Source organism: Musca autumnalis, unplaced genomic scaffold (genome assembly GCF_047663935.1).
Source record: "Musca autumnalis isolate F117 unplaced genomic scaffold, ASM4766393v1 scaffold_3, whole genome shotgun sequence".
NCBI classification, from domain to species: domain Eukaryota; kingdom Metazoa; phylum Arthropoda; class Insecta; order Diptera; family Muscidae; genus Musca; species Musca autumnalis.
In genome coordinates, this window is record NW_027411866.1 from 78,215,608 (window position 1) to 78,229,111 (window position 13,504).

Below are 13,504 nucleotides of genomic sequence, written 5' to 3' on the forward strand. Positions count from 1 at the left end.
TTGGGCTTGACGTCTATAGAAAATTAAACCAACCTTTGTGTAGTCCTAGTAATAAAACTCTAAAATCCTATGGAGGAGCTACGTTGCCTCTGAAAGGAATGATTAACGTCGATGTTAAGATTGACAATCAAATACGAAATTTGCCGCTTTACGTAGTTGATTTGGAAAATGTCACCAGCATATTTGGGTGCGATTGGCTAAAAGAATTCAGTTTTGAGATGGAATGTCCATACAATAATCTGTTGAAAGAAAACTGCTTTCAAGTTTTGAGTGATAATCTTACAGATTTGGAACGTAAATTAGAGGAAGTATTGAAAGATTTCCATGTAGTGTTTTCTGAAGGACTTGGACATTGTTCAACTTTTAAAGCAGAGATTAATCTTAAACCAAATTCAGTTCCAAAATTCATGAAACCATATAATATACCATTCGCGTTACACGAAAAAGTAAGACAGGAAGTCGATCGCCTGGTGTCCAATGGCGTTATAGAGCCAATAAATTCAAGTGAGTGGGCCTCACCAATTGTCGTGGTTCAAAAACCCGACGGATGCATTAGAATATGCGCAGACTTTAAGGCTACTTTGAACCCTCAAATCGAAATTGAAAGATATCCAATACCAAAAATAGAAGAACTTTTTCACAAACGGCAAGGAGGTCAGTATTTTTCCAAAATTGACTTGAGTGAAGCATATCTGCAGATTGAACTTTCCGAAGCAGCACAAAGGATTATGGTTATCAATACCCCATTTGGTCTATATCAGTATAAACGAATGCCTTTTGGGATCTCAAGTGCCCCTGCAATTTTTCAGAGATTCATGGAGGAAATATTAGGAGATATTCCTGGATGCGCCATTTACCTCGATAATGTAATTGTAACAGGCCAGACTAACGAAGAACACATAAAAAATCTGATTAAGGTACTAGAGAAACTGAAGAACTATGGACTTAAATGTAAAGCTGAGAAATGTGAAATTCGAAATCTTCGGTAGAATATGTGGGACATATTATTGATTGTGATGGTATAAGAACTTCAGGAAAAAGATTAGATGCTATTCAGCTTATGCCAAGACCGTCAAATATAAAGGAATTGGAGGCATTTATAGGGAAAATAAATTATTACAACAAATTCATTCCTAACTTTTCGAAAACAGCAGCGCCATTAAACGAACTTCGAAAAACAAATGCAAAATTTGCTTGGACTGATCGACAAGAATCGGCTTTCAAAGCATTAAAAGAAGATATAATGAATGCAACTAAATTAGTCCATTATGATGACAAATATCCAATCATTCTCGCAACTGACGCATCAAACCGCGGAGTAGGTGCAGTGCTGTCGCACAGATTTCCGGATGGCACTGAAAAACCGATATGTTTTGCTTCGAAAACACTAAATGCTTCTCAAGTTAATTATTCCCAAATAGAGAAGGAAGCTCTTGCCATAATTTTCGGAATCACTAAATTTCATCAATATCTCTATGGCAGACACTTTGAATTAGTAACAGATCATCAAGCTCTCACGACTATATTCCATCCATTCAAAAAACTTCCGGTTATGACACTGCATCGACTTCAACGTTGGGCCATTACACTGCAAGCCTACGATTATTCTATAAAGTATAAAGCAACATCTCATCATGCAAACGCTGACGCATTATCAAGACTGCCAATGGGTGAAGACAATGAATTCGATAAAACTGAATCAGAGGAATTACAATATATTGATGAAGTATACAACATTGTATTGCAAGACTGTCCTATAGATTCTGAGACGGTATCGTTGCACACGAAAGAAGACAAAACACTACAAATTATCGTAAATTATGTGAAAAATGGTTGGCCGGAAAAGAACATATTAGGTCCTACTTTAAACCCGTATTTTTCAAGAAAACATTCCATTTCAATAAAAAGGTTTATGTACGTAACTTTTCTGGTAAGAAGCGCTGGATAGAAGGAGAAGTAAAAGGAAGAATAGGAAATCTTATGTATTTGGTAAATACAGCGCAGGGAGAAATCAGACGGCATCAAAATCAAAATAAAAGCAGAATGGAAGTCAGCTCTGATAACAACTTAAATTAACAATTCCATTTACCACGTAATTATGACGATATTGACATAATAATTCCAGATATGCAAGCAGGTCGAAATTCAAGAGAAGAAACGGGCCATAGTCGCTCACCACCATTCGCACCACCCAACATTGCAAATCCTTCCACAAGTATAGAACTATTTAATCAAGCTTTAATTCCAACGGCATCAGTGGAAACACATCGAAATTCCCAAAACTCTCAACCGGCTATGCAAAGAACTAACGAACCATTTGAACATGAAAATAGTTTCATAATACGACGCAACGAAAAACGTAGACAGCAGTTTACCCCAAGAAGATCTGAAAGAATTCGTAAAAAAAATTAAAGGAGAAGAAAATTAGGAGCGAGGGAATGTTGGAAATAAAAAACTACTTGTTATTCAAATAATTTTCAATCATGTCTTCATTGAAAACTTTTGTCAACATATTAGCTTTTGTGTATTATAACTTGTCATGCATATTCATTCTGTTTACGTTTACTTTTGAATAAAGACTAATTGTGATTTTGTAACTTATTTTGGAATTTCTGGGATTCAACACTTTTATTTGATATTTACTCTGCTAAATTATTCCTTGACTGACGTTGTTTCGTTCACACGGTCAAACAAACAAACAACCAACAGCTGACTGTCCAACATCCACAAAAAATTTTGTGGTTGCCTGATGACTGACAAAAATGAACGACCACACTGGCAAGCAATCGATTATTTGAGCAAAGCTGTCAGTCAAAACTGATCGTCTGAACCCCACTTTATGATTCTTCGATTCTTTCAGAGGGAATCGAAAGATCAATTCTGTTTTGACTTTTTGATGTACCACGAAAATGAAATATACAGATTACATTGGTAAGAGCAAGACAACAATACTATATTATTTGTTGTACTGATGAACAAAGTTAATCTAACGGTACGGCAGTGTTAAACGCGAAGCATTGTACATGTTGGGGTCTTGGTTGGTAAAATGAGGAACACACAATTTATATTTTTATACAAAAGAACACAATGTTTATTTAAGGAAGTAAAGACTCAGACTGAAGAAAATTTTCATAAATTTCTGTATATATGGTATAATATTGACAACTCATATTTCAATGGTATGTAGTTAGAAATATTATTTATGTTTACAGTGAATGTTTTACAAGTGTCTAAAACATCTCCCTTTTTTAAGTTAATCGATAAATCTGGCTGGCGGTCTACGATTGCGAGTTGGTCTTGAAACTGGTGGAGGTGATGGAGCTGTAGGTGTGCTAAACATTACAGGTGATCGCCGGTCATCTTCAAGAGAGCTAGAAGAATCAGTAATGGAAACAGCATCTGGTTGGTGTTCTATATTTTCGGGATTCTGAATTTGCTGTCGATTTGGTGAATGTTCATCGTGAATTACTAGTTCCATTTCTTCATGTGATTGCTGTTCAGTTTGAGTACAGGGCTTTATACCAAAAATCTCCATCATCATTTGAATAGAACCTGCCGTTGAATCGGGAATACCTTTGTCTGTTCTTTGGATCAGCTGATTAATATGAGATCTAATGAGTTTTGTTTTCTGACCTTCATAAATGTAGACGTTGTAGTTAACTACTCCCACTCGTTCCACTATTGTTCCGGGTATCCACATTTGTTTCCCATTCCTATAAATTTGAGCATATACGAGATCATTTGCTTTGAAGCTTCTCCGCTTTGCTCCATGCTTTTTGTTGAACTGTTGTTCCATTTTGACATTTCGTTGTTTGTCCTTCGTATCATTTTGTGGCTTCAATAAATCGAGTGTTGTTTTGATTTTACGATTTAGAAACAATTCTGCAGGAGATTTTGAATTTTCCTTTGGAGTGGATCTATATGTTTGAAGGAATGTTTCCAGTATTGTATCACTATTTCCCTCACCCTTAAGTTTTTTCATGGCTCGTTTGAAAGTTCCAACGAATCTTTCTGCTTGTCCATTTGATTGGGGGTGATATGGGGCAGTTCTTATATGATTGATACCTCTTGATTTTATGAATTCCTGGAATTGATCACTGACAAATTGTGTGCCGTTGTCAGACACTAGTGTGTCACAGTTTCCGTAGCGGGAAAACATTTCCGTTAATTTTGAAATCATTGTAGTAGTTGTAATGTTTGAGACTTTGACAATCTCAGGCCATTTTGAGTAAGCATCGACAATTACAAGATAGTATTGACCATTGCATGGTCCCGCTATATCGATGTGAATTCTTTCCATTGGTCTGGATGCCAATGGCCATGACTGTAGAGTGTGTTTGACAGGTTTGGTTGATGCAAGTGCACATTTCTGACAATTTCTTACAAAGATAGCGATATCTTCATCTATCCCTGGCCAGTAAACGTGACTTCTTGCGAGTGTCTTCATACGCTCTTTACCTGGGTGTCCACGATGTATTTGCTTTAGTATTTGCGGTCTAAGACACTCAGGTATTTCCCATCTTATCGTTGAACATGATGCAATCTTGAATGACACACAAACTATCTCTTCTAGAGTAGTATTGAACTAAATGTGGTGATAATTTTGAATCCCAACCATTCTGTAGTGGTTTTTTTAAAGTTTGTAATATTGCATTTTGCTGTGTGGCTTGTTTTACCATATTGAATGTGATAGGTAATTCGTTGAAATGATCTTGAAGAGATGCTGTGCAATCAGCTTCTAGTGTTAAACAAGCTATGACTATGTCCTCATCGGGTTTTGTGGTATTGTTGATAAGTCTTGATAACATGTCTACGCATCCAAATTCCTTGGTGTTTACGTATTGTATCTTGAAATTGTACATCATGAGTGTCAGTGCCCATCTTTGTAGTCTGTTTGCTGCGTATACCGGAATTCCCTTTTTACTGCCAAAAATTGAAAGTAGGGGTTTGTGATTCGTACATAAAATAAACTCTCTTCCATAGATGTACTTGTGGAATTTCTTCACTGCATAAACTAGCCCTAAAGCTTCCTTTTCTATTTGGGAATAGTTTTTCTCTGCCGGTGTCAATGTACGAGAAGCATGTTCAATTACCTTTTCCGAACCGTCAGGAAAAATGTGGCAAATGAATGCTCCTATGTCTTTTTCTGAGGCATCAGCTGCAACTTTGATTGGTAGTGAAGGATTATAATGCGTCAACAGTAAATCTGAGTTAAGAATTGCTTTAAACTTTTGAAAAGTTTGTTGACATTGCTGATTCCACTCAAATTTTACACTGTCTTGAAGCAGGTAATCTAAGGGTGCCCTAAAGTTTGTCATATTTGGTATGTACTTGCCATAGTAATTGATAGATCCGAGGAAAGATCTCAGTTCAGATTTGTTTGTTGGCGGTGGTAGATCCAAAATTGTCTTGAGCTTGTTTATATCTGGTTTTAGTCCTGATGGTGTATTGTTGTTTCCCAGATATCTTACTTGTTTTGAGAAAAATGTGCATTTCTCAAATTTTATATGAAAATTGTACTCACGGAGCCTCTTCAGAACTTTGTGTACGTTTTCCAAATGTTTTTCCGCTGTATTACCTCCGATGATAATGTCATCAATGTAGGCTGCTGTATCGTCGATTCCTGTTAGCATGGTGTCCATTAGCTGTTGGAAAGCGCCTGGAGCACTTTTAACCCCTGGAGCTAGACGATTGAATTTGAATAACCCTTTGTGGGTATTTATTGTGAGAAGTTTTGCAGAATCCGGTGTAACTTCCGTCTGCAAATATACATCCGACAAATCAATGTGGGTGAACATGCAGCTGTTACCGATCTTTGCATACAAATCTTCCGGACGGTGTAATGGATATTTGTGTGGTTCCAAACTATCATTTAGTCCTGATGAGTAGTCTCCACAGATCCGTACCGTGCCATTTGATTTCTTTACTGCCACAATTGGAGCTGCCCAATCAGAGTATTCAACTGGAGTTATGACGTTCAATGATTGCAATCGTTGTAACTCATCCTCAATTAATGGGAGCATTGCGTAAGCGACTGGTCTTTTTGCTCTAAAAATTGGTGTAGCACCGGGTTTTAGATGTAGTTCTACTTGTGTTTTTGAGCATTTGGATGGAGTGTTTTGAAATACGTCACTGTATTCTGATTTAATTTTCGACAGTTCATTATTGACAGATTCTTTTGATTGTAATTGACAACAAATTCTGTTAAGTGGTTTGTCCCACAAGCCAAAAATTTCACACCAATCTGCACCAAAAATGCAAAGAGTATCAATGTCTACTACAGATAAAATACATTGTTGTACATCACCTGATAGCCGTACTTGACATGGAAACTCGGCTATGACTTTGATTTTGTTTTTGGAAGCACTTGTTACGAACTTGTCATCGCATTGCGTTCCTGGCTTTCCCATTTTCATCCAGAGTTTCTTACCAATAATGGAAATGTCTGAAGCGGTGTCGATTTGCATTTTGATATCATGACCTGTTCCTCCTGATGGCGATGTTGGGCTAATAGTGGCCATGACAAATTTCCGATTTGAAGCGGATGATAGTCGATTGACTTGAACGACACTTTTCTGAGGCGAATTTGATTTCTTGTGATGATTGAATTTCTTCTGACCTTGCATTGATTTGTTCGGTTTTTTAGAATTACAATAACCTTCCTTATGTCCTGTGATCTTGCATTGTGTACATGTGTGCTTTGCGTAGTTGCAAAATTTGGAGTAGTGCATCCCTCCACAATTCCAACATGGTGTTTTGGGAACTTTTGTGGTTTGATTATCTGTATTTTTCCAATGTTTATGGTTTGATTTGACAATATGTACATTTGTTTGTGAATTGTCTTGTACCATGGCGGTATCATGTTTCAAGTTAAGTAGTCTTTGGGCTTGAGTGACTAGCTTATTTAGGGAATTGTTAGAATCATCCTCTAATGATGACAAACATCTCGTTCGAACTTCCGAATCGTTGTGCGCTTGTAGGCCACAAACAAAGACAAGACACTTAAACTGGTCTGGAGTCATTTCCGACAGCTTGAAATTTTCACATCAGGTTTTTTAGTTATTTGCAAACATTTGTATCTTGTGCTGAACAAAGATTCTTGTAATCCAAAAATTTCTTTTAAGATTTTGACTGACTCTGCAAACGAATTATCCCTTGGATTCTTACTTTGGCAGCATCGTCCAGCGAATTTCCTTCAACCAAGAATATGTCTTCATATCTGGAATACCAATTACTGAATGTTAAACCTTCGTTTTCATCGTAGCAAAATTCTGAAATGCTGTTGCATAATTTCTCAATTAACTGTTTTTGAGCATTTGGATGTTTATTAAGAGGAGTTCCATTCGTCAAGCTTGCTAGGAGTTTGCTCTGCAATTCCAATAGTTCCAAAACTTTTTGATCTGCCATAATCCTCGTCGCCAATTTATTGGGGTCTTGGTTGGTAAAATGAGGAACACACAATTTATATTTTTATACAAAAGAACACAATGTTTATTTAAGGAAGTAAAGACTCAGACTGAAGAAAATTTTCATAAATTTCTGTATATATGGTATAATATTGACAACTCATATTTCAATCGTATTTATGTTTACAGTGAATGTTTTGCAAGTGTCTACAACAGTACACTAAAACGTTCACATTTGTTCTGTTCCTTTACCTGCCTGAGGTTACCATTTCTTACCATTTTTAACCTGCAAAGCGTTCCTTTACTTCAACAAACATACAATTTATATGAGACCAGTTCACCACTTTTACCATTTTTTGCCACCGTTACCATTTTTTAAAGTAAAGGAACAGACCAATTTTCAACTAAGGAGTCATCTCGATCGAACGATTCTTTTATCCAAGTGAGTTCTAAGTAATGCCATGTTCATACCAGCATTTGAATAACGTCGTTCGTTCTCATAATTATGAACACGAATTAACCCGTTCATACGACATGGTACACAATTCATAGCAACTTGGTTCATATTTTCATAGTTTTTGTTTACTGATATTAAAGAAAGTTTCGTCCAAAAGACGAATGAACTAATGAACGAAAGAATTAATTGATATGAACTGAAAAACTATTTGTCCTTCTTTCAGATATCTATTTAATATTAAATTATATTAGTTTCATTCATGTTTTCTATTTTTTCTCACAATTTTGGTGTTTTCAGTAAATTTTCAAATTTTTCTATTTTGAAAATTAACGAGAGAGAGACCTGCCAAAATAACTTTTTGGTATACAGACTTTCCGGCAGGCATTTGATTTTTGTTTCTAAATTTGTACGCGAATTTGAAACGATGGACAAGAAATGCAATTGCAATGAAAGAGAAGACACAATTTGCTATGATTTGAATATATACTAGTAGTTAAACCGTTTACTTTTCATTCATATTTTGCAGTTTTTCTAAAAATTGTTGGGTTTTTAATAAATTTTTAAATTTTTTATTTTTCCTGTCATAATTTATTTATTTCGATAAATTCTCTCATTTGTTAGAGATGGGACATATTTTATCGTCGTTCTTAGAGTAATTTAAATTGAACAATGTACACAAGTAAGGGGTAGTTTACACTATATGTAAATGTCATATGACACAAAATAAAATCATTCCATATCTACCCACGGAGGGAATGTGGAGACGTAGTTTTATTACATAATTGCTGGTGTGGACGCACAGAGTAAATTGCGAAAGAAAAATCTCCAATATTGCACATATTAGCGAATATATAACGATGGAAAAGTTCACGTCATATGACATTTACATATAGTGTAAACTACCCCTAAGTAAGTAAGTAATATTTTATTCGAGTCTTCTTCTTTTTCGTTGGTATAGATATACAAAGTAAGATGTTGACAATTTGTAATTCTTAGAACTATTGTTGTCTTGCTCTAATAACAATGAATGTAGATTATATGCTACATGCGAATTTTGTGAGAAAGCAAAATGAAAATAAAAACAAATGAAATGTCAATAAGGTATGCTCGAGGCCTAAGCTATGACGAACAGAGCTGCGTGTCTGAATATAATAAATAATAACATTTTAAAACTAAATAACAAAAAAAGAGAGCTGTTTGCGATATGAAAAACAGCGAATATGTGTATAGATCACAGTTGGTAAGTAAATGTAAAAGTATAAACGAGCGCTCTTAAAATACTAGAGCTGTATAAATATACAAACAATTGTAAAGTAATATGCTTAAAAAGCAACATAGTATAACTAATATTTTTTTTTATATCACAGATTGTAGACTATTTATCCTCTATGGGAACCTGGAAGTGAGGTGGCGAAGAAAGGTGGCATTGTATATTCATCATTATCGTCCTCTGGATTCTCATTCAGGATTCCTACCGATGAAAGATAAGGCAAGTCATTCCAGGAGGTATCTTTTTCCAAGTCATATATTGAGTTTAATAGGGAGTTTTCATGTTCAGCCAGCGTTTCTATGAACCTTCTATGATGACGAATTGCGTACTTACAGAAAGGAACAATTCCGGCGGAATTGTATATGTAAGTATTTGAATATTTTTTATGTGGGGTTTCAAAATTTTTATCCACGCATTTTCTTAGAACTTTTCTCTCCAGTACTTCCAACTCTTTGGCCACTATTGGAGAAATAGAGAAACAGATTGGAAAACCATAAATAAGGATGGACCGTATCGCCACCTTATATAGCAAAAGCTTGGTATTTTGCGGTAAATATTTGCTATTAAGGATAAATGAAAATCTCCCTAACATTTTCTTTGTTTTTTCCATAATTGAGCGTACATGGACGTTGAATTTCAGCAAGTTATTGAATGTTATGCCTAAGTACTTCATGGATGTCTTGAAAGGAATATCTACGCCATCCAGTGAGAGCCTAAGCGTCTTACTTTCTGGCACCACATACCTGGGGCACTTCCCCGATGCATTACGAATGCAGATCGCGACAGACTTTTCAGCATTGATTCTTATACCCCAGCGCTTGTAAAAATCGTTGATTATGTTCAGGTGAGTAGACGCGAAGTTCAATGCACATGATGGAGACATATTATGTGCGTATATTAGACAGTCATCTGCATATAGTATGGCTTTCGAATGCTGAGAGACATGTGGAAAATCGTGCAGAAAAATGTTGAACAAATATGGCGATAAAATGCTGCCCAGAGGGACACCACTTTTCACATCACCGAGAGAGGAAACTGCGTCTTTAATTTGCACCATGAATTTGCGTGATGTGAAAAAACTCTGCATGATTTTGACAATGAATGGATCAACACCAAGTTCAATAAGCTTATATAAAACTCCAAGGTGACACACGGAATCAAAGGCTTTTTGTATATCCAGTGAAATGGCAACCGTACAATTTTGATCATTTAAGTTTGACGTGATGTCGTTATGGAATTTAAGCAGGGCATGTTGAGTAGAGTGGCCTCGCTTAAACCCAAATTGAAAATTAGGAATTGGGTCAAATGTAAATTCTTTTTCCAATTTCTCTTTCAGGACCAATTCAAACAATTTCCCAATATTTGACAGCAGAGAGATGGGGCGGAAATTATCCATACTGTCGGTGGTGGCTTTCTTTTTAATGGGAATTACTTTGGCGATTTTCCACTGCGAGGGGAAGTATCCGTTGTTTATGCAATTATTAAAGATACAGGTAAGTAAATTTATTGTGGAGTCAGGAAATCTTCTGATGATATAATTAGAGACTCCATCTGGGCCACAGGATCTTTTTGTATTTACATTCCCAATAATACATCTTATCTTTTCAGGAGAAACGAAATGATATGAATCGGCATTTTCAAGTGCATTAAAAGATTCATCAAATGAAGATGTTGAATTTACACATGACCACACTCTATTATTAAGATCATCAACAGGAATTACAGGAACAGTTTCTTCAAAAATTGATGAATAAAAACTTTTGAAATTATGTGCAATATCAGATGAGTTTGTTATGATATTATCACCAAGCTTGATTTTATTACAGAATGGGGCCTTGGATTTTCCTGTGAACTTGGCAATTTCTTTTTTGAATGCAGATGGACTTGGTTTGATTTTCTTCAATCTATTGTTGAATGTTTCTGATGTTTCAATATTTATGAGCTCCTTAATAATAGTTTTTAGTAGCTGGATTTGATTTGATAGAATGGAATACTCACGTCTGGTTCTGTTTCCACAGCGATGGAAGATTTTTTTTTAGGTTTCTCTGCCACTGATGTTTTATTTTAAGGAAGTGTCTCACTCTGTCTGAAAGCGGTAATTTTCCCTCCTTCAATTCAATTTTTTGCGAGTGTATGTCATGAACTTGAGAAAAACCAACATTAAAGTTATTGATGACGCTATCAATTTCACCATTCTCTAGGTTTCTGTTGAATGACGGCATATATTGGCGTGACATTGTGTCCAAATCCTGACGGAATTCCTCCCAATTTGTTCTTTTGTAGGATGTAAAAAATTGAGGAGGATTTAAGGTGATATTAGCATATTCAAGTTTCAACTCCAACTTTACAGGAAAATGATCCGAAAACGTCGGTATGGTGGAAATGGAATAGTTTTGATTTATAGTATCAATTAAATGGGAACTGATTAAAAAATGGTCCAGGAAAGAAGAACCATTTGGGTAAGATGGATTCGAATCACATATCCTGATGACTTCCATCGAATTATCATCAAGCCAAGAAGACAGCAGTCTACCGTTTAGGTTTTCGTATGTATCACCCCAGTATGGGCTTTTGGAGTTTAAGTCACCACCAATCACAAAACCATCGAAATTATTGGAGAGTTGCATTAGTTTGTTCAGATCCGATTCGAGCCTTTGTGTGGGAAAATTACATGGAATATAAGCTGATCCAACCAAATATTTCTTTGTTTGACTACTGGAACTCATTTCCAGTTGGACGAACGATACCCGTTGAAATTGAATAGACTTTTTTATGCATACTGCAACACCAAGAGGAGAATTGTCATATATAAAATTGTACCCATTAATCTTGATGAACTTTTTTCTCCTTAAATGACATTCTTGAATAAATGCGACATCTATATTGTTATAGTGAAGCATGTTGGCAAGTTCAACTTGCCGGCTTTTGTCCACAAGGGATCTAACGTTGAACGTCAGGAACTTAATAGATCTATGGTCCATAATGAGATCTAACCTTTGATAGAAGCAGCATAAATTGCTTTTTCGCTTCTTCCTTTGACATTTGTTTATACTTAGATAAGAACAATTGGATTTCTTCTTCTAAGGTAAGTTTTTCTGGTTCCATGAAAAACTTTGCAAGCTCCAGGAACTGTTCAATGATTTGTGGTTTTTTATTTGTTTCTTGAACAATACTATTGTCGGTTCTGAACATACTAGCAAATGATTTACCAGGGGAATACTTAGCCGGGTTGAGTATTTTAGATACATTTCTTTGAGCAGTTGCTTTATCTTCCTGTGCTTTAGCTATCTTATTTTTTCTGGATGCAACATATTTTTTGTAAAATGGACAGCCTCTAAAATTTGCGGGGTGCCCATGTTTCTCACAATTGATACAATATGGTTCTGTTGTATCAGAACTCGTCCTTTGGCATTCACCAGGAAGATGAGTTTGGTTACACTTTACGCAATTGTACGATGAGTTACAATTACGTGAAACGTGTCCCCACTTTTGACATCTAAAGCATTGGAGATCGCCACTTTTCTTTTTTGGTTTCTCCCAGTATATTTTTTGACTATAGATTTCGTCAATATGTGTAACTTCACCGTATTTCTTCCCCGGGTGAAGTGAAACCAACATGAGACCCGTGTCTCTATTATTTTTAACGGACGAAGGCGTTTTATATTTTGTTACCTTGTCCACTGTGTGTGGAATCAGTATATCCAGTTCTTGCTTAACTTGTTCGGGTGAAGCGTGATTATAAAGACCACGAAGTATTAAAGAAGTCTGTTTTAACTCCTTCGGCGTAAAAGAATAAGATTGCACATTTTTGTCTTTTAAAATGGCCATCATTGATGCATGAATTTTTGGATCATTGAAGTAAATTTTGCTTTTGTTTTTATTAACATTCTTGATTTGGAATGAAGACTCAGGAATTGATGATCTTAATGTCTCTATTAGTGCGTTAATATTGACATTAAACACGAAAATGGGCGGACACCAAGAAGTCTTGGGTTTAGTGTTCACATCCTTGGCTTTGGCTCATGGTAGAACAAGAAAAGGTAGCAGCAATACCCAGCTGACTGAACTGGGTTGTAGTGTTAGTGTCAAATTCCATTCGACATTTTATGTATTTATTTCTATGTTCGATGTATATTAGGGATATATATTTTTGAAGAACAAATTTATTCATCAGAAAAAAAAACTATTTCCCATAAAGACGGCTTCATATCATTGACATGTAACCTCCTCCAGGTCCGAACGACATGCCGCACACTAAAACATCGCTTATAGAGGCGGTACAATATTTGTTAATATGTGTGGTATTTTGTTAAACTTGAAAAGAATAAAGCCCTAATAAACATGTGCTTTTTTGTTTTCAAAAGCAAATGA